Source organism: Theropithecus gelada, chromosome 4, assembly GCF_003255815.1.
Source record: "Theropithecus gelada isolate Dixy chromosome 4, Tgel_1.0, whole genome shotgun sequence".
NCBI classification, from domain to species: domain Eukaryota; kingdom Metazoa; phylum Chordata; class Mammalia; order Primates; family Cercopithecidae; genus Theropithecus; species Theropithecus gelada.
This window is the reverse complement of record NC_037671.1, coordinates 78,658,821-78,681,642: the sequence shown is the minus strand read 5'-3', so window position 1 is coordinate 78,681,642 and position 22,822 is coordinate 78,658,821. Positions and strand designations below refer to the sequence as shown.

The following is a 22,822-nucleotide window of genomic DNA, read 5'->3' as shown; positions in this document are numbered from 1 at the left end:
GTAATCCCAGCACTTTGGGAGGCCGAGACGGGCAGATCACGAGGTCAGGAGATCAAGACCACCCTGGCTAACCCGGTGAAACCCCGTCTCTACTAAAAAATACAAAAAACTAGCCGGGTGAGGTGGGGAGCGCCTGTAGTCCCAGCTATTCGGGAGGCTCAGGCAGGAGAATGGCGTGAACCCGGGAGGCGGAGCTTGCAGTGAGCTGAGATCCGGCCCCTGCGCTCCAGGCTGGGCGACAGAGCGAGACTCCGTCTCAAAAAAAAAAGAATGCCCACAAATATAGAAGGGAGATGCTGGCCATTGTTTCCTCCAAAAAAGGAGAGAGAGAGAGAAAGAGAGAGAGAGAGAAAGTCTGCCCAGTGGCAATGGGAATCACATCCTTCCATTTATGGGCATTGCCACATGATTAAAACTCACTAAATATAGTGTGTCCACCCAAATTTCCAGTGAAATATTAATTCTTGTAATTGACAATACCTGTGAAATGTGAAAACCTAAAAATGAAAGTCAATAGAAATATTAACATAATGCCTCTAATGAGACAGCCCATGAAAAATTTTGTGACCAAAATGTACAGGGAAATACCAGAAATCTCTTTCAAAGTTTTGCACTCAGCTGACGTGGATTTTAAGGTCATCACTGCTTTAATTTTTAAATTTTAAAGATTTTTAATTTTTCTTTGAGAGTTGAGAGTAGGTTGGTGTCAATACGAAAACAACTTTATTAAATAAGTGAGTCTGTCCTACATACAACTTTGAAGGAAATAAAGTTGCATCGTGCAGCCTGCTTTGGTGAATTTGTTTTCTACATTTATATATCTTTTTTTTTTTTTTTTTTTTTTTTTGAGACAGAGTCTCACTCTGTCACCCAGGCTGGAGTGCAGTGGTGCGATCTCAGCTCACTGCGACTTCTGCCTCCCAGTTTCAAGCAATTCTTGTGTCTCAGCCTTCTGAGTAGCTGGTTTACAGGCGTGGACCACTGCGCCTGGCTAATTTTTGTATTTTAGTAGAGACAAGGTTTCACCATATTGGCCAGGCGAGTCTTGAACTCCTGGCCTCATGTGATCTGCCCACCCCGGCTTCCCAAAGTACTGAGATTACAAGCATGAGCCACTGCTCCTGGCCTATGTAATATCTTCTGTCTTCAATCTTCACCTCTTTACTTAACAAAAACTTAATCCTAGAAAAGGAGCTGATAAGTTAAATCCTGTTAAGATATAAACAACTGGAAATTAACTCCTGGGATTAAACCTCAAGCCAACACTAAAAAAAATTCAAACAGTGAAATTTTAACTAAAATCACATTTTAAACTCAAAAATATGTTAAAGAAACTGGAAGTTTTGCCCCAAAGCATAAATAATTTCCATAAATGAAATACCTTAGCGAAATTCTGCATTTATAAATGGATGTATATAAAATTTTGCAAGTTCTAGTCATTTTTAAATTTATTTAAAATTCTATGGTGAGCCAAAGTCATTTCGGAAAATTTCTTTATCCACAGTGTATGCATGTGACAATATATAAATGTGTTTACATTCATTACTGCTATATTTATAATAGCAAATAAAAAACAAGGGAAATAATATAAATGTTCATCTATAGGGCAGTGGTGAAATGATTGATATACAACGAAATATCATGTAACCTTGTTTTGGCTATTTAAAAACTTGTGGGCCAGGTGTGGTGGCTCATGCCTGTAATCGCAGCACATTGGGATCCTGAGGCAGGAAGATCGCCTTGAGGCCAGAAGTTTGAGACCAACCTGGGCAACATAGTGAGACCTCATCTCTACAAAACAGTTAAAAAATTAGCTGGGTGTGGTAGTGTCTGCCTGTAGTCGTAGCTACTCAGGAAACTGAGGCAGAAGGACCACCGGAGTTCAAGAGTCTGAGGCTGCAGTGAGAGGTGATTGTGCTGCTGTACTCCAGCCTGGGCGACAGAGTGAGACCCAGACTCAAAATAAATTATAAAAAAATTGTGATAAACTACACACAACATAAAATTTACCATTGTAACTATTTTAAGTGTACGGTTTAGTTTAGTGATATGTAATGTGAAAATCGTCAGAATCAAAATGGGGTCACTTGTGCTTTAGAAAAACCAAAACCGGTCGGGCGCGGTGGCTCCAGCCTGTAATCCCAGCACTTTGGGAGGCCAAGGAGGGTGGCTCACGAGGTCCAGAGATCGAGACCATCCTGGCTTAAACGGTGAAACCCCATCTCTACTAAAAATACAAAAAAATCAGCTGGGCGTGGTGGCGGGCGCCTCTAGTCCCAGCTACTCGGGAGGCTGAGGCAGGAGAATGGCGTGAACCCGGGAGGTGGAGCTTGCAGCGAGCCGAGATCGCTCCACTGCACTCCAGCCTGGGCAACAGAGCGAGACTCTATCTCAAAAAAAAAAAAATAAAGAAAAGAAAAATAAATAAAAAGCCTAAACCCTGACAAATAGAGCTGGGAAAGGCCATGAAGGGAGGTTTCTCATGAAAAATGCCTGATAACAAAAACTAGTCACAAAAGACTGCAAAAACCACAACCTTGCAGTTTTTACTCAAAAAATATTTCTGCAAGAACATCTGCCCAGCAACTGCCTGTTTAACTTCAAACTGGCATCAGTCTTGTTATTGATCCTTGCTGCCAGGGACAATTATCTCAAAACAATTGAGTAATCATCCTCATTTTCCTTTAAAAACCTTCTTTTACCTCCCTGAATACACAGCTAGCTGACTGTGATACACATTTTCCCTTTGCAATGCCCTATTCCTGAATAAATATCCTTTCTAGGGAGCTTTCATCTGTTAGATATTTAGGTTGACAGTAACTATATTAAAATGAAATTGATCTACCTGTGCTAAAATAATAAAAACTGATATACATAGTAACATGGAAAAAGTACAGTGCAGAATGGTGTGTATTCAATGAATCTACCACTTCTTTGCTTTTAAATGTCTTATTTGAAATACATTTTAAAATAAGTAATGTATGGATAATAATGTGTCATCCATGAACCTACTCCCGCAACTGGCAATTCTTAACATTGGTCATATTTCTTTCAGAGAGAGAGTGTGTGTGTTTGTGTGTGTGTGGTAAGTGTATATGCAAAAAAAATCCAGATAAATTTGAAGTCTTTTTGTCCTTCATCCCCTGTCCCTTGAACCTTACTCACCTCTCGAGAATCACATGGGTTTAGTTTGTATCTATTTTTATATTTTCTCATACATACGTAACATGGATACAATATTGCTGTTTCTATGCCTTTTAAAATTTGCATAAATGCTATGACCTCTTTTCAATTTGCTTTCTTATTTCTCTATACGCTGAAGCTTGTTTTCTCCATTCAACATAGTTTTTGAGTACGAATGCCAATTGTATTTTTTGTTGGAAGGCTATGTATATGTGCTTGTTTCTGCACTACAGCTTCCTGGTGATACACAAGATGCTGTTAATAGCATTCACATCTGGAAAGATGTGATGGGAATTAGTAGTGGGAATTAGGACTTCTACTTTCCATTTTCCACCTTCCAAAGAGTTTGAAATTTTACAATTGTTGTCATTTTGTAATAAAATAGTTAATCTAAGATACAAAAGTTTTATCCTGTTCATGTGGCAAGGGATATGAATACATTATGGCAGGTTATATAGGTTAAATGCTTTTTACCTGGCAACATACCGTATTGCTCAGGTGAAATGGGACTGTGCAGGACACGGTGCATTATGATGAAAGCAATGCAACTTTTAGAGAAGATATAGGTTCTAAGGCATGGGGAATGGGGCAAGAGATTACACAGAGGGGACCAGGTAACTAAGCTTAGTAAAACTGAAGGAAATCTGTCTGCTAGGAATGCAATTAAGAGGGACGGAGAAGATAATGGACAGGGCCACACATTACATGTACAGAGGAAACACATTGTAATGGGAGTGAATAGATCTGATTTCAAGTACTGGTTTAGTCACTAACAACCATGAGTTTGGCTAATTCATTTAACTCTCTCATTTTAGTTTTTTCTCTCAATAGAATAAGACAAACATTTCTCATTCACTCATTCATTCACTCGTTCATTCAGTAAATGTTTACTAAAGCTCTAGCAGGTGCCAGGCATGCTAGGCACTGTATTAGGTGCTGGCAATATAAAGAGGAACAAGGTGGAGTCCATCCCTCATGGAACTCTCCACCTTGTACTACTGGAGGCTGGCTGTCATTCTGAGTCTAGCCACCATAGGCAGAGTGCCAACCAGCAGAGGCTGGTGAGTTCTGAGAACTTCCCTGGGCAGATTCCATGTTGCTACAGCAGAGGCCAGATGATGGAGAAGAGAATAGTTACTCTAAGGGTCTCAGCAAGATTCCTGGGATGAAAACAGAAAAGATTCCCCTTTTTCTTGAAACTGGGGGAACTTGGCTTCAACTGAGGAAAAACAGATCAATTAGAACTCCGGCCAGAAGAGGGATATAACATGAGCGACAGAGAAGGGGATATTTGATGTTTTTAAAACTTAAATCAAGATAAAAGAGGATATGAAACTAATTATATATCTTCAGTTCCTACTTGCAGTCTCTTTAATGTTCTTAAAGTGTGTGAACTTTAAAATGGCCAAACGCAGAAACTGTATTACAGTGGATCTCATGGGAGATGGAAAAAATGGGGATGATAATAGCTACTTCACAGGAATGCTATAAAAAAGAATAAATTTTAAAACCTGTTAATGTGATATAAACTTATAAAGGACTTTATAAGCATGAATTTATTATTATTATTTTATTTGGAGTTCTATTAATGTAAGATATAGATAATATTCTTCCTAGAAGTTGTTTCCTTCCCTGGGTTCGTGAAAAGACACAAGTCCAATTGGCCCTATCTATCTCCAGTCTCATTTTGTGGACAGCCACCTTAAACTCTTATGTATTTGTAAAGACTGTCACTTCCAGAGGCTACATTATGTGACCTAGCTCAGCAGAGGCCTGGGAACACTTAGAGAAATATGACAAAATCCAGGAGGAGAATTCAGTTGGACATTTAAGTCAGAAACACACACACACATACCCCAGAACCTTATATGTCCTTATAGGGCTTGGACTGTGAGGCAAATGTGAAATTTTTTTTCCTTGGATCCTCTTCTATTATTCCTAATTATAGCAAATATATTTTCATTAGCATTTGAAATATTAAAAACCATGTTCAATGCCTTCTAAGCTAATAATGACTATGGTAAAATTTGTGTGGTATCTCTTTTAAAAATCTATTTACACCATTTTACCAAAAAGACAAATGCACCTGTATGTTCATGGAAGCATTACACATAACAGCAAAAACATAGAATCAGCTTAGGTGCCTATGAATGGGCGATTGGATAAGAAAACATGAGACATATACATCATGGACTACTACACAGCCATAAAAAAGAATGAAATCATGCCCTTTGTAGTAACATGGATGCAACTGGAGGCTGTTATTATAAGTGAATTAATCCAGGAACAGAAAAACAAACACTGCATGTTCTCATTTATAAGTGAGAGCTAAACATTGGGTACACATGGACATAAAGGTGGGAACCATACACAATGAAGACTAAAAGAGGGAATGGGGAGAGATGGGGAAATGTTGAAAAACCACCTATTGGGTACTATGCCCACTACCTGGGTGATGGGTTCAATCGTACCCCAAACCTCAGCATCACACAATATACCCTTGTAACAAACCTGAAAATGTACCCCTTGAATCTAAAAGTTGAGAAAAAAATATTTACAATTGTTATCACAGAAGATACAGCATTCAATAGCTACATGTTTAGAAATAAATAGGCCCCAAGTAAAATACTTTTGAAACAGTATGTGTTTGTTGTTGTTGTTGTTGTTGTTGTTGTTGTTTCTGTAAACACAGTCAGGGAAGGCAATTTCATAGCCCAATACAATTAATAGTCTCAAAAGATTTTCTGGTATTCTAATGATGGAATGTTTTATGCATACATAACTCAAATTCAACAATTTCTAGTCATTATTTAAATGAGAGACTTAAGTATGTTAACAATTTAAGAGATGTTTACATAAAAAGAAACCTTCTGGACTTTATAATTATCCAGCCCAAAAGAAAATTATGGGACACTTCTCTGTATTTCCCAAAGGAAATGGAACAGAACAATTGAAAAGGAAAAAAATAAAATATAATAAATATTTGGAAAACAAAACGGGGAAATCATATCATTTGAAGAAGGACAAGTTGCCATGATTCGTGCGATAGCTTTTGACTAATTTTTGAGAGAGAATTTTGTGCATGTGAGAGGCACACATATCTTTAGAAAAAGCTCCAAACCTCATTCTCCCTTTGAATTGTTCTCCTCTTTAACCTTAGATGATGTGGAGATAAACTCAAAGCTCAAATGTTAGGAGAAAATATCTGAAAGAAAGTCATAGGCCAGACCAGCACAATTCCTAGAAACGAATGACAACTAGAGCAAAATCCAGTTAAGAAAATATTCTTGACTGGAAGCAGTGGCTCACGCTTGTAATCTCAGTAATTGGACAGGCTGAAGTCAAAGGACTGCTTGAGGCCAGGACTTAAAGACCAGTGTGGGCAGTATAATGAGACCCCTATTTACACACACACACACACACACACACAAGCACGGAAAACACTCTCTAGGTTCCACCAAGCAGCAGAGAAGGGACAGAGGTGCATTAACTCATTTTTTAACAAATGGAAAATGGCCCAATAAAGAATTCCAACATATCCAAGTACATAAGTGAAAGTTTCTATTTTTTTTCCCAAAAACTACTACTTTATTGACACTCCACTTAGATGCATTTTTCCAGGTGGGTAATAGATTACTTCAAACACATAACAGACTGATTCCATAACTTGTCAATTTGCTTAGTTATTAAACCAGGGTGATTGTCTTTCTTAAGAATGAATTTCTTCCGCTTAAAATGTTTATCTCACATTTAATTTAAAGAGCCCACCTTTAATTTAAAGACCTCTTCCACAGATGAGCTTGAAGCTCAGGAGGCTTAGATGTGAGGACATGGAAGGGCGTTGGGTCAGGGAGGATGGAAGTGTCTTTACGAGGCTACAAAGAGCATGTTGGTTTTCTTTTTTGGTGTTAACAGAGTCAGCCCTGCCTCCATGGTAAAGAGGTTGCCGTCCTTATTCTTTGGTTGATATAGCTCCATTATCTAGAATTATCCCAAACAGCTTTCCTAGGCACCATGGCCCAACTCGAGGGCCTCAGTCACAGGTACACACTTGAAACTTTGGAGACAGTGTTGTCCTTTCCACCAGGATATGCCACTATACCAACTTTCCCCCACATGGAAACACCGAGGCAGGTCATCAAGCTCAATGGCTAAGTAAACAATCAGGAAACAAGAAACTAGTTTTCTCTTCTTACACAAGCTCACAAACCTTAAAAATGAATATTTTGGCTAGAGAATCATTCAAGACCAGAGATGTACTAAGGATGGTGGGAAGGGACCACCCCTTGCAGGCAATAGGCAGCAAATTGTCTGTAGAGAATTTAAAAATAACAATAAAATCAACTATAAGTCAGTCTGCTTTTTTATCATCACCACACACTGACAATACTAAGTAATGTCAGTGATGAAATACTTCTCCCTATAAATAACTTTTCTTGGTCTAAGTTCTGAATAATTACTGGTTATTGTGTGTATGTGCTTCTGATTAATAGATTTTTGTTATCCTTTAGTAGATATTCTATATGGAACTTAATTTGGAGAAATCCCCATTAATCAGTTGGCTCCCAACACACAGGGATTCAGTAACTTGCATTCTTTATGATGAGTAAGTTAATAAAAAATAAAGTTTGATTTGGACATAACCATTGTGGTACTCCATATTTCTACTTTTAAACAGTGACTCAAAATTAAATAATGATAGCACAGAGATTGGAAAGAGAAGGAAACAGAATTAGAGAATTTCCATTCTGTTATTCTATGTGGCCCCCTAGAGATTTTATTTGTGCTTCAAATGTAACAGAGTGAAGCAGCGCAAAATGTGAGGTATGATACATCTGGTTGGTAGATGGTAATTTCAGTTTGTATATGCAGTATTTTAATGAATTTGAATAATAGCTTTAAAGAGTTGAAATATGCTTTCCTTCTTAAATTGTTAACTAAAGAATGAATCAAGAAAATAAAACATTAAATCAGTGGTATCATTTATTAGTGGCAGATATTTTTAAAAGCATAATAATTAGGAATTCTTTCTGCTACCATTCTCCATGCTTCAAACACTGACCAATGTGCAAAGTGGTCGGAGATGACCATGTTCAAGATGGTAAAGTTGAAATAAAGGAAGTATTTTATTCTTGGGCTTCTTTTTTATTTCTGGAAGACTGTTGCTGAGCCCTCAGAAGAGAAGTTGAAACAATTGAATGGTGATGGGCAGACATAATCGTCTCTTGTGGTCAATGATATGACAGATACTCACAGTGGTGACAGGCACAAATCAAAGAAATAATTCCCAGTCTTTATGCATATCTTCCGTAAACAATTATTTGAATTTTTGCAGCATTCACTCTTTTGGAAGCATTGCTTTACACACGGCTCTCTTGGTATTTCAGAAAACAATTCATCCATTCATTTAATTCTTACCTCATTGATGGGAAACACTGCAGAATGTGCCTGACAATGAAATAGAGCTTCCAAGAGTAGATGGGATGCTCATTATAAAGCCACACAGTCCAAGTAAGCTTGAAAAGCTAATTTTGATCTTCAAATACCATACAATCCAAAAGAAAATGTGGACCCAAGAGGCTTAGTTTAAAATTCTTCTCTGTTGCATGCAATTGTTTTTTCTGTGTTACCTTCTTCAGTGTGAAGTTTTAGATGAGGCTAATAAGATCCCACAATATTTACAGGCAGCCCAAATCAGTCTTGAACAATGTACGGTGAAACAATAAGCTTTAAAGTTGTTGCTTAAAGACCATGAAATTATGAAGAAGACTGTAATTATGCCATAAAACATTGAAGGGACAAAAAACCCACCAAAATGGAATCAAAGTAAAAACATCTGAGCTGTAGCAGATGCAGAAAGAAATCTTACCTGAACTTTTTTGTCATCTATCTAAAGCAGAGCTTAAGAGAGTCAGTTGCTACAAACACCCTTCACCTTCCAGAGGGGGTCTCCAGTTAGGGAGGTAACTGACCTTAGACACTGGGACATTTCCCCCCAAGAAGTTATGTAAACAAGCCTCACAGAATCTTTCATCCTTCGAAGCTCTAACACCACTTCCACTCCCCTAATTAAGCTGGTACAGAAACTGTATCCTTAGATGTCTGGGGAGCTGCTTTCTCTATATAGCACTCTGACATATGTAACTAATTTTTCTCCTGTTAATCTGTGTATTGTCCATTCTCGGGCTCCTGATCATTCAGACCTAAGTTGGCAGAGCAAAAGTTTTCTCCCATAACAACATGTAAGAAAATGGATATTGACATTTTAAAAATCAAATTTTGAAGAAGAATGCCAGGAGAAATAACAGGAGATGCTGGTCATACATTGCTAGGTGTTAGAAAAAGGTCTAAAATTGAACCACTTTATTGTTCTTACCAAGGAATGGACATTAGTTCTAAAGCAAAGGATCAAATAAAGTCTCTGATTTTTGTAGCAGAGGAAAACCTTTGAAAGTTTTAACAAAATATGATATAAACTTATATAAATTTACTTAAGGTACTTTAGTGAACATTTTTTGATTGAGACATTTGAAAGCTGCTAGAATAAATCTCAAAGAAAAAATGACATTCTCAGTATTGAAATTTCTGGATTATCATGACATGGGATTTTTTTTGAATCTCTGCTGAACTTAAGCTTAAGACCTTTCCCTACTATTTGCAGGGAAATTCACATGTGTTGTTTTATGTGGAAAAAAAGGCTTTGAAATTAAAACTAATAAAAAATGTTCTTGGATCATCCAGGAGGAAAGATAGATTGAAAAATCTGGCTATGCAATCATTGAATATGAATATGCAAAGAAGATCTATCTTGACAAAATTAAGTCTTGAAACTAGAAACTGTAATGTTACTCATTACTGTGACAGGTCAATATTAAGGCATACATTTTTCCCTTTTTTCAAAAATCTCATTAATGTAATTAAAATGTATTAAACTATTACTTTTTCTTTTTTTCTGTAATAGTTTACAATTTAGAATGACCAGGAGGTCCATTATTCAATCAATTCTTCTGTTGTATCATCATGATCACATTTACAAAAGTCAATACAACAGTTCTCATTGTTTACATTGCTTTTCTGCCGATTATTATTACTTATTTCAGTTTGTGATCATCATAGTGCTTTTCCAGATGCAAAAATGTCGTTTGAATATTTTATAAGAATGTGTTTATGTAGACATTCTAATCGTTTATATTCTCATTCTAGTTACTAAAGAATGACTGGGTAATATCAATGCCTCTTTGACTTTTCTACTGGAACAAAGTCACACAACATCATATATTATAAATTATATGATAGTAATCTATAAATGTTCTTTGTCCACAGAATCAGAAGGATAGAAAATTGAACTGTGAGAAACCCAAGCAAATTAGAAAACTATGTAATAGAAAAATTCAGCTTAAAGGGGCATAAGCAGATTAAACTAAGATTGAAAATGTATTAATTTCCTATCTACTGAAGTAATTTTGTCATGTAGAGGAGTGGGGCACGAAAAAATGGTTGATTCTGGGTGTCAGATGCCCTGGGTGAGCACTGGGTGTGCCAATCCTTGAGATCCCTCCTCCTTAGCCTTCCCTCCCAAATTTGCCTCCCTCCCAGCCTGTCCCTCATCCCTCTGGGCTTGCTTATTTTAATCAGGGAATCTGAGGTTTAAATGGAGGTCTGGTGCTAGCAGGAGAGATCAACAAACCCTTAGACCTATTGATAAGTCAAGAAACCATAGACACCCTTCTATTCATTTTTTGTATTAGAATGCAGAGGTACTGAGTACCTTTTGTTCTCAGAATTGGTTTTTGTCTCCAATTCTGGAAAACATGAAAAATTTTGATCAGCTCCTCATACCACCACACAATTTAAAATGACCAGGAGGTCCTTTATTCAATCGCTTCTTCTGTTGTACCAGGTAGGCATTGCTAAATGTGAAAGCAGTGATTTGGGTTTAATGAGGTAATTTCAAAACTTTCCCTAAAAAGAACTTCTTCAATTCTCAGCTTTAGTTTTAAGTATCTTACATTACTTCAACTTGTAGTTTTAAAATAGAGTGGTAGATAATTTAAAAATACGTAATAATATAACTTTAATGCACAGAGGAAAATAATACGAGAAATTCACTCTTCTTTCCAGCTGCCGCAATATCGACAGGATTTGTAGTAATGGAAAACTCAGCTTTCATTTCCAGTTGAAATGGATAGAAATGGTGCCAATATGCACAGTGTTATTTTGTAAAGATGTACATTTATTAAATTAGATTTTAAAACTTGAGACTACATGACATAAATTCTCTCTAAAATTGTTCAAAGTTGCTCTCAGGCAAGTCATATTCCAATTTCTTCATCTGTTTTTGCTTCCCTAGGACAGAAATATGAGTGTTTGAGGGCAAGTGATTCTCTTTGTGGTTCCCTCCTGGGGAGAAGTCATCAGTGCAGCCCTGCAAATGAGCAGCCGATGCTGGTTCCCTGGTCGATGAACCAGAAGGCTGGGCAAATGGAAGCCAGCTTTTATTTTTCTCTTTTCCTCCTGCTACTGGCTGCTAATTTAGGGACTTGAGATCAGCGTGTATTTGATTTTCTCTGGGTATGCCAACCCCTTCAGGTGGAGCCCTTGCAATAGCATTGCAGAAACGGAAAGAGAAAGACAAGATAAAGAAACTTATGTGTCTTTTGATTTGGAAGGCAGCTTATGAATTTTGTTATACCATATACTGCACGAAAAGAGAAACTTAAGGTTTTTGTATGTCTGCTCACCATTTAAAGAGAATATTGGTTCCAGTTCACTAACACAGAGGCAGGAAAATTAGTAAACTGAATGCAATCATCATGGGTAATGGTTTCCTCAGAAAATCTTTAAAATTATGCATCTTTCTCTTTTAACAAAAGGATATCTAAATTTGATATTTTAAAAAAGAATCCCAAAATGTGGAAGGACTGATACTTCAAAGGAAAACAGTTAAATCATAAAGGGGATACAGTATGGTCTTGATCTACATAATAAGTGTTTTTAATTTGGGCTATCCCAACAGTTATTAAGCCATTTCCTTCCTGTCATTTCTTAAAATATCAGTACTTTAATGAAATACACTGGAACCTGAGATAAATATTTTCACATTTAATGAAGAGTAGCTCCCTTTTCTACAAGTCACAAACTATTTGGGTTGAGTGCCTCAAAACTTCTTAAAATTTCTTAAACCTATCTTTCAAATCAATGCTTGCCTAGGATAAGAAATCAACGGTGAAACTATAAATAGATGTAAACTTGAAATAAAATACTAGTTGTGTTAATTTTATTAATTTATGCCTCATGACATCAACTGAGGCTACTACTGGATTTTGTCCATTCAACAGGCTTTCCAATCCCCTTCCTCTCAAAATAGACCCTGGTCCTTTGGCCACAGAGATGGGGTTAGGTGTGAGTCTGTTACCCAGCTAGGCCAATCGCCATTCTTCCCTGGATTGATAAATGAACACTCAAGAAAAAAGTTCTTTCTTTTCAGCTGGGCTGCAAAATTGCCAGAGGATCAGTACCCTGCCATAAGGAGAACAGTAGGAGAGAGTAACAATGCACATAAGACTTGAGGGCAGGTGAAGAGAAAGAATCCTGGCCCCAGTGATCTCCACGTGTCGCCTCTCAGCCCTGGTTCCTGAAACCCTTTCTTTAGATTTGTCATCTACCACAGTATCATCTCTAGCTCCCTAAGCAATGAATCATCTCTTTTGTTTTCCTGCTTAAAAATCGTTTCAGTTTCTGCAACTTGCAGCCAAAATGTCCACACGAATATATGTGCCATTTTACAGCACTTACTTTTTAAGTTTAGTCTTTTGTTCACATACAGGAAGACATTTTTTTTTTTTGATGTGCCATTATATCTGCTCTGTTAGCTTTGAAAATGCACAGAGATGTGTAAGGACCACCATAATCAAGATATGCAACAGTTTCATCATACCCCAAAATACCCTTGTGCTACTTACCCTTTTACAACCAATCCCTGATCCCAAGCTCAGCCACTGGGAGTAATTAACCTGTTCTCCATCCCAATAGTTTTGCCTTTTCCAGATTGTTATATAGATGCAACCATAGAGAATATAGCCTTTTGTATCCGGCTCCGTTCACTTAGCAAAGGGATTGGCAAACTTTCTCTGTAAAGGGCCAAGTAATAATTATTTTCATCTTTGTAGGCCATATAGTCTCTTGCAACTATTCAGCTCTGCCATTGTAGCATGAAAACAGCCACAGACAATGCATAAATGAATGGGTGTTGCTGGATTTGGCCTGCAAACCAAAGAGCTTGCTGACACCTACTTTAGCATCATATATTTGAGGGTCATCAATCTTGCCTGTATTAATAGTTTGTTCCTTTAGATGACTGAGTAATATTCCATTATGTAGCTATATCACAGTGTATTTATCCATTCAACAGGTGAAAGGCATTCTGATTGTTTCCAATTTTGGGTGATTATAAGTAAAACTGTGTCATAGTCTGAATGTGTCCCTCAAAATTTATATGTTGAAACTTAATCACCAATATAATAATATTAAGTGGTGGGACCTTTAGGAGGTGATTAGGTCATGAGGGATCCTCCCACATGAATGGAATTTAGGCCCTTATTAAAGAGGTTTTATATAGGGTTCAGCCCTTTTGCTCCTCTGGTCTTCCACCAGGTGAGGACAGAGCATTTGTCACCTCTGGAGGATACATCAATAAGGTGACATCTTGAAAGCAGAGAGGCTGGGTCCTTGCCAGACACTAAACCTACTGGAACCTTGATCTAGGGCTTCTCAGCCTCCAGAACTGTGAGAAATAAATTTCTATTCTTGCCAGGTGTGGTAGCGTCACTTATGGTACCAACTACTCAGGAAGCTGAGATGGAGGATTGCTTGAGCATGGGAGTTTGAGGCTACAGTGAGCCAAGATCATGCCACTGAACTCCATCTTGGGTGACAGAGTGAGATCCTGCCTCAAAAAAAAATATCTTCTTTATAAATTCCCCGATCACAGGCATTTCATTATAGGAGCACAGACAAGATTAAGACAAACTGCTGTCAACATTTGTGTACACATTTTTGTATAAGCTTGTTTCATTTCTCTTGGGTAAAATACCTAGGAGTAGGATTGCTGGGCTGCATAGTTGCTTGCTGCTTTTTTAGCTTTATAAGAAAATTACGGGGGTGGGGGAGGTGCCAAGATTGTTGTCTAAAAGCAGCTAGTGTGTGCCACTCTCACAGAGAAAAGATAGAGTGGCCAGTAAACACTAGCTCTTTAACTGGATCATCCCGGAGGGCACATTGGGATTCATCAAGGAAACAATGTGATCCACAGAAAACAGGGAAGAGCAAGACACGACAGCTGCCCACCAAGGATTGGCATGGAGCCAAGGGCGGGTCCCCACCATGGAAAAATGGTGAGTGAGTGAGATGCCCTGGGACCCACACTTCTGCCATGAGCCTTTGCAATCCTAGGCACAGGCGATCCCCCCAACCCCTACCCACTAGAGCCTTCAGACTGACACTGAAAACATACCAAGCACTCTCTCAGACAACAAGCACAATAAAAATAGAAATCAGTAGCAAGATCTCTCAAAACCATACAAATAAATGGAAATTAAACAATCTGCTCCTGAATGGCTTTTGGGTAAACAATGAAATTAAGACAAATATCAAGAAATTCTTTGAAACTAATGAAAATAAAAGTACCACATACCAGAATGTCTGGGACACAGCTAAAGCAATGTTGAGGAAAGTTTATCGTGCTAAATGCCCACATCAAAAAGTCAGAAAGATCTCAAATTAACAATCTAATATCACGCCTAGAAGAACTCGAAAACCAAAAGCAAACCAATCCCAAAGCTAGCAGAAGAAAAGAAATAACCAAAATCAGAGCTGAACTGAATGAAATGGAAATAAGAAAAACCATACAAAGGATCAATTAAACCAAAACTTTATTTTTTGAAAGAATAAATAAGATTGATAGACTACTAGCTAGATTATTAAAGAAAAAAAGAATATCCAAATAAAGACAAATGAAAAAGCGGACATTACCACTGATCCCATAGAAATATTAAGAAAACCTCAGAAACTACTATGGACACCTCTATGCACACAAACTAGAAAACCTAGAAAAAATGGATGAGTTACTGGAAACATACAACCTCCCAAGATTGAACCGGGAAGAAATTGAACCCCTGAACAGACCAATAATGAGTTCTAAAATTGAATCAGTAATAAAAACCTGCCAACCAGAAAAAGCCTTGGACCAGACAGATTCACAGCCAAATTCCACCAGATGTATAAAGAAGAGCTGGTACCAATCATACTGAAACTATTCCAACAAATTGAGGAGGGGGGAATCTGTCCTAACTCATTCTATGAGGCCAGCATCATTCTGATACCAAAACTTGGCAGAGACACACACACAAAAGAAAACTTCAGACCAATATCCCTGATGAACATAGATTGAAAAATTCTCAACAAAATACTAGAAAACTGAATCCAGCAGCCCATCAAAAAGCTAATCCACCATGATCAAGAAGGCTTTATTACTGGGATGCAAGGTTGGTTCAACATACGCAAATTGAATGTGATTCATAGCATAACTGTAACTAAAAGCAAAAATCCACAAGATCATCTCATTAGACACAGAAAAGGCTTTCAATAAAATTCAACAGCCCTTCATGTTAAAAACCTTCAGTAAACTAGGCAATGAAGGTAAATGCCTCAAAATAATGAGCGCTGTCTTTGACAAACCCACAGCCAACATCACACTGAATGGGCAAAATCTGAGAACATTGAGAACCAGAACAAGGATGCCCACTCTCACTACTCCTATTCAGCATAGTACTGGAAGTCCTAGCCAGAGCAATCAGGTAAGAGAAAGAAAAAAAAGGCATCCAGATAGGAAAAGAGGAAGTCAAACTATCTCTCTTTGCAGACGATATGATACTATACCTAGAAAACCCCATAGTCAAGGCGAGGGAGAGCATTAGGACAAATACCTAATGTATGTGGGGCTTAAAACCTAGATGATGGATTGATAGGTGCAGCAAACCACCATGGCAGATGTATATCTATGTAACAAACCTGCACGTTCTGCACATGTATTCCAGAACTTAAAGTAAAATAAAAAAAGAAAAAAGAAGGTCAGGCCTGGTGGCTCACACCTGTAATCCCAACACTTTGGGAGGTCAAGGCAGGTGGATCATGAGGTCAGGAGTTCAAGACCAGCCTGACCAACATAGTGAAACCCCGTCTCTACTGGTGCATGCCTGTAATCCCAGCTACTCAGGAGACTGAGGCAGGAGAATCACTTGAAACAGGGAGGCAGAGGTTGCAGTGAGCCAAGATTGCCACTGCACTCCAGCCTAGGTGACAGAGTAAAACTCAGTCTGAAAAAAAAAAAAGAAATGTTGCGGGAAGTCAGGTACCCCGAATGGAGAGACTGGCTGAAGCCACGGCAGAAGAACTTAAATTGTGAAGATTTTATGGACATTTATTAGTTCCCCAAATTAATACTTTTATAATTTCTTACGCCTGTCTTTACTGCAATCTCTGAACATAAATTGTGAAGATTTTGTGTACACTTACCACTTCCGCAGTCAATACCCTTGTGATTTCCTATGCCTGTCTTTACTTTAATCTCTTAATCCCATCATCTTTGTAAGCTGAGGAGGATGAATGTCACCTCAGGACCCTGTGATGATTGTGTTAACTGCACAAATTGTTTCCAGAGCATGTGTGTTTGAATAATATGAAATCTGGGCACCTTGAAAAAAGAACACAATAACAGCAATCTTCAGGGAACAAGGGAGATGGCCTTGGATTCTGACTGCAAGTGAGCCAGGTGGAACAGAGTCATATTTCTCTTCTTTCAAAAGCAAATAGGAGAAATATCACTGAATTCTTTTTCTCAGCAAGGAACATCCCTGAGAAAGAGAATGCGCCCTGAGGGTAGGTCTATAGATGGCCCCCTGGAGGCAGCCGCCTTTTACAGTCCAAGCCCAAGGGATGAAATAAGACCCTGTCTCCTGTAGTGCTCCCTGGCTTATTAGGACGAGGAAGTTCCCGCCTAATAAATTTTGGTCAGGCAGGTTGTCTGCTCTCAAATCCTGTCTCCTGATAAGATGTTATCAATGACAATGCATGCCCGAAACTTCATTAGCAATTTTAATTTTGCCCCATCCTGTGGTCCTGTGATCTCGCCCTGCCTCCACTTGCTTTGTGATATTTTATTACCTTGTGAAGTATGTGATCTCTGTGACCCACACCCTATTCGTGCACTCCCTCCCCTTTTGAAAATCACTAACAAAAACTTGCTGGTTTTATGGCTTAGTGAGTATCATGGAACCTGACGACGTGTGATGTCTCCCTGGGGCACCCAGCTTTAAAATTTCTTTCTTGTACTCTTTCTTTTTATTTCTCAAACCAGCCGAGATGCTTAGGGAAATAGAAAAGAATCCATGATAAATATCGGGGATGGGGTTTCCCCCAATAAAGAAATAAAAGAAAAAACCCCATAGTCTTCTAGGCTTCTAGGTATAACATCATTCTTCCAGGGTTTATAAAATCCTAAAAGAAGACCTAGAAAACACCATTTTGGACACTGGTCTGACAAAGACTTTATGATGAACACTCCAAAAACAATTGCAACAAAAACAAAAATTGACAAGTGAGACCTAATTAAACTAAAGGGCTTCTGCACAAAAAAAGAACTATCAATAGAATAAACAGACAACCTCCAAAGAAGGATTGATTATTTGCAAACTATGTATCCAACAAAGGTCTAATATCTAGACTCTATAAGGAACTTAAACAAATCAACAAACAAAAAACAAATCACCCCTTTAAAAATTGGCAAAGGAACATGAACAAACACTCCTCAAAAAAGACATTCATCTGGTCAACAAGCTTATAAAGAATGCTCAAAGTCATTAATCATTAGGGAAATGCAAATCAAAAGCAAAATGAGATGCCATCTTACACCAGTCAGAATGGCTACTATTAAAAAGTCCAAAAATAACAGGTGCTGGCAAGGTTGTGGAGATAAGGGAACACATACATGGCTGGTGGGAATGTAAATTAGTTCTGCCACTGTAGAAAGCGATCTGGAGATTTCTCAAAGAACTTAAAATAGAATTACCATTTGATCCAGCAATCCCATTACTGGGTATATAACCAAAGAGGTATACATCATTCTACCATAAGGACCCATGCATGTGTGTGTTCATCGCTGTACTATTCACAATAGCAAAGACAAGGAATCAATCTGGATGCCCATCAATGGTAGACTGGATAAAGAAAATTTGGTACATATACACCATGGAATACAATGCAGCCATAAAAAGAATGAGATCATGTCCTTTGCAGAAACATGACTAGACAATGAGTAAGCCAGTTATGTGTCAAATTAATCTTCTGTTTAAAGACTAATGTTTTTTAGTCATAAATGCCACTAATTCAGCATAACTATTTTATAAGAATAAAACAGACAAAAAAGAATGAGTTCACAAGATGCAATATTTTCACATATACTTTTCACAGTAATCCGATCCCAATGTTAATTCAAGTTTCAAAAATAAATAAAAGCATTCAGAGAAATTTTTTTAAAAGAAAATGACAATCTATCTTCCAGAGTGGCTGTGCCTTTTTTCGTGCCCAGCAGCAATATATGACAATTCTTCTTGTGCCTTATGCTAGATAGCATTTGTTAGCATTAGTTTGTTTCTTTAAAATCTTTTGCCATTCAAATAGGAGTATAATAGTATCTCATGTTTTTAATCTGAATTTGGATTTCCCTAATGAATAATTATGTTAAGCATTTTTTCAGGTGTCTGTCAATCTACCTTTTTGGTGAAGTGTCTATTCAAATCTTTTGCCCGTTTTTTATTGGGTTATTTGCTTTTGTTGACTATTAAGATTTAAAACAATATTCTGGATACAAATTATTTGTCATATATGTGATTTTATATATTTTCTCAGTCTGTAGCTTGTCTTTTTATTCTTTTAATGGTACCTTCCACCAATTCTACCTCTCAATACCTTGTGGGATAGAATTTCAACATATGAACTTGTAGGGGATACACACATCCAGTCCATAGCAAGCAGAATTTAAAAAATAGTTTTATTCTTTTGCAGGGAAAAAGTTTTTAACTTTTGATGAAGTTATATTGATGAATTTTTTCCTTTAGAGTAATGCTTTTGGAGTCATATCTGAGATCTCTTTCTCTAACCTGAGGTCACAAAGATTTTCTCCTGTTTTCTTCTGAAAGTTTTATATTTTTATATTTTATATTTGGGTTTATAATTCATTTGGGTTAATTTTTATATGAGGTGTATAACATCAAGGTCCTTTTTTGAATATTGCGGTGTAATTATTCCAACTGAAAAGACTGTTCTTCCTCTACTATTCTTTCTTTGTCTTTGCATAATTGCTAAAAATCAGTTGACCACATTTCAGTGAATCTATTTCTGAGATGTCTATTCTTGCCATGGATCTACATTTTGCAAACATCACACTATCTTGATTTCTGTTATTTTACAGTAAATCTTCAAATTAGGTAGTGTTGCTAGGATCAGACAACAGCTCTGTTTTACCACTTGTGGGTGGTGGTTCTCACATTCAGTTTTCAAACCCTATGTATGTGAACGACTAAAGGGTCAGTCTAGGACTTGAGCAGTGAGGATAGATCATAGTTAGTTTCCCTTCTCTTACAGCTTTAGCTACCTGGGATGTCATGCAATACTATACATTTGTGGTTGCTCTTGGAGTGAATTGATGAGAGGAAGAGAGAACAACCATATGAATTCCTTTTGCTGATTCCTCTGACTAGTGAGACAAGTTTTCTCTGGACTTTTAGATGCTCATGCCAGGGCTGCCACCACTGCTACAGCAGGGCATCTTCCTGGTTCAGGTTGGCCTTAAGGGAGAGGGAAAAAAGGGAGGGGGAATGATATGGTTTGGCTGTGTCCCCACACAAATCTGATCTTGAACTCCCATGTGTTGTGGGAGGGACCTAGTGGGAGATAATTGAATCATGGGAGCAGGTCTTTCCTGTGCTGTTCTCATGATAGTGAATAAGTCTCACGAGATCTGGTAGTTTTAAAAAGAGAAGTTCCCCTGCACAAGCTCTCTCTCTTTGCCTGCTTCCATCCATGGAAGATGTGACTTGCTCCTCCTTGCCTTTTACCATGATTGCAAGACTTCCCCAGCCATGTGGAACTGTAAGTTCAATCAAACCTCTTTCTTTTTTAAATTGCCCAGTCTCGGTTCCAGACCCGCACGCCGCGCGCACAGAGCTCTCAGCGCCGCTCCCAGCCACAGCCTCCCGCGCCTCGCTCAGCTCCAACATGGCAAAGTCTCCAGCCCTACAGAAACTGAGCGGTGCATCGAGTCCCTGATTGCTGTTTTCCAGAAGTATGCTGGAAAGGATGGTTATAACTACACTCTCTCCAAGACGGAGTTCCTAAGCTTCATGAATACAGAACTAGCTGCCTTCACAAAGAACCAGAAGGATCCCGGTGTCCTTGACCGCATGATGAAGAGACTGGATACCAACAGTGATGGACAGCTAGATTTCTCAGAATTTCTGAATCTGATTGGTGGCCAAGCTATGGCTTGCCATGACTCCTTCCTCAAGGCTGTCCCTTCCCAGAAGCGGATCTGAGGACCCCCTGGGCCTGGCCTTCAAACGCATCCCCTTTCCTTCCAGCCTTTCTGTCATCATCTCCATAGCCCACACATCCCCTGAGCCCAGCATACCAACCACCTCATGCAGGCCCCACCTGCCAATAGTAATAAAACAATGTCACTTTTTTAAAACATGAAAAAAAAAAAATTGCCCAGTCTCGGGTATGTCTTTATCAGAAGCATGAAAACAGACTAATACAGGGAAGGATGTCTTAGTCTGCTCAGGACCTTATAATAAATTTCCATAGGCTGCATGGCTTAAAAACAATAGAAATTTGTTTCTCATAGTTCTGGAGGCCAGAATTCCAAGATACAGGTGCCAACATGATCAGGCTCTGGTGAGGGCCCTTTTCTGAGCTGCCCACTGTAGACTTCCCACTGCATGCTCTAACGGTGAAAGGAGCAAGGCAGCTCTCTTGGGACTCTTTATTTACTTTTTTTTAGAGACGGAGTCTTACTGTGTTGCCCAGACTGAACTCAAATTCCTGGGGTCAAGCCATCCTCCTGCCTCAGCCTCCTGAGCAACTGAGATTACAAGGGTACTACTGTGCCTAACTGGGGCCTCTTTTATAAGGGCACTAACCCTCATTATGAGGGCTCCATTTCCATGACCTAATCATCCCCTAAAGACCCCACCTCCTGATATCATCACCTTACAGGTTAGGATGTCAACATGTGAATATTGTGGGGGGAACAAACATTCAGTCCATTGTATTGCAAAAGGGGATCCCCAATATTCCAGCTGCATCCCTTCCCCAGTCTTTTGCCTAGAAAGAGGCAGTTTCTCTTGTAATTTTTGCTGTCTACACCCACTGTGCAGTTCCCAGAATTGGCTTACCTTCAGGTCAAAGCTGGGAGATTAAGGAGAGAAAGAAATACAGAAAACTCAAGACTGTTTTGGGTTGTGCTTCAAGTTTTGACGTTCCTTCCCAATCTATGTGCTATGGTTTACTTTTCAAAGTCCTCAAGTAGTTACTTTTTATATTTTGTCCAGATTTTAGTTATCAGTGAGGGATGGTCTATATTGGGCTTACTCAATCTTGGCCAGCACCAGAAGTTCACACTGCTTATTTTTAAGGCTAGTCTTTAAGATTTTTATATTACTCTAAAAATTGAAAGTAATCTTTTTTCTCCTTATTTGGAAACTGTGTTCTGTTTCTGTTTATGATGCCCTGTTATGTCAGCCTCTATGCCCTACTGAAATTATGCTCTTAATCTGGCACTTAATCATCGTACCTATAACCTGAGAAATCCTTATTTCCTTTTTGTGTTTGATTTCTATATTAGGCTATAATGAAACAGTTCAATGAGAAAATGCCAGATTATTAAAAATAAAAATCTTGTATTATATGAGTTTTTGATTCTCTCAGATAATCTGATCACTTAGAACTACCAAAGATTCAGTATTTATCTGATTTTTCAACTGTATTGGTTTTCTTATGACGTGAAAGATATGAAAGAACACACCAGGAGAGAAAGCAGAAGAACCGAACTATGTGTGCACATCTTGCTTTCCCATTACCCACATTTCTGAAACTTCTTAAAAATACACAATGGGTCATACTCCAAATTCCCAACAGTTAAAAGTATAAATCAAGAGAGATGCACTTTAATTCTGAAACTACCATTTACTGGTTATGTGACCTTTGATAATTTACTTAATTTATTGGATTTGATTTTCTTGTTTGCTAAATGGGTTCATGGGACAAAGTCTCTAAAACTTTTCTTACATACACACTATGGAATACTATGCAGTCATAAAAAAGAATGAGATCATGTCCTTTGTAGCAACGTGGATGGAGCTGTAGGCCATAATCCTTAGCAAACTAATGCAGGAACAGAACACCAAATACCGCGTGTTTTCACTTATAGGTGGGAGCTAAACAATGAGAACACATGAACACAAAGAGGGGAACAACAGACACAGGTAACCAAAGCAAAAATTGACAAATGGATTAAATCAAGCTA

General features: G+C 38.2%; 1 pseudogene across 1 annotated transcript; it reads left to right on the top strand.

Annotated features, from left to right (window-relative positions):
- Positions 1-7,197: 7,197 nt before the first annotated feature.
- Positions 7,198-21,002, top strand: LOC112622610 (annotated as a pseudogene). Its single transcript, XR_003119009.1, has 2 exons — positions 7,198-7,226; positions 20,429-21,002. The product of XR_003119009.1 is annotated as a protein S100-A11 pseudogene (transcript).
- The last annotated feature ends 1,820 nt before the right edge of the window (positions 21,003-22,822 follow it).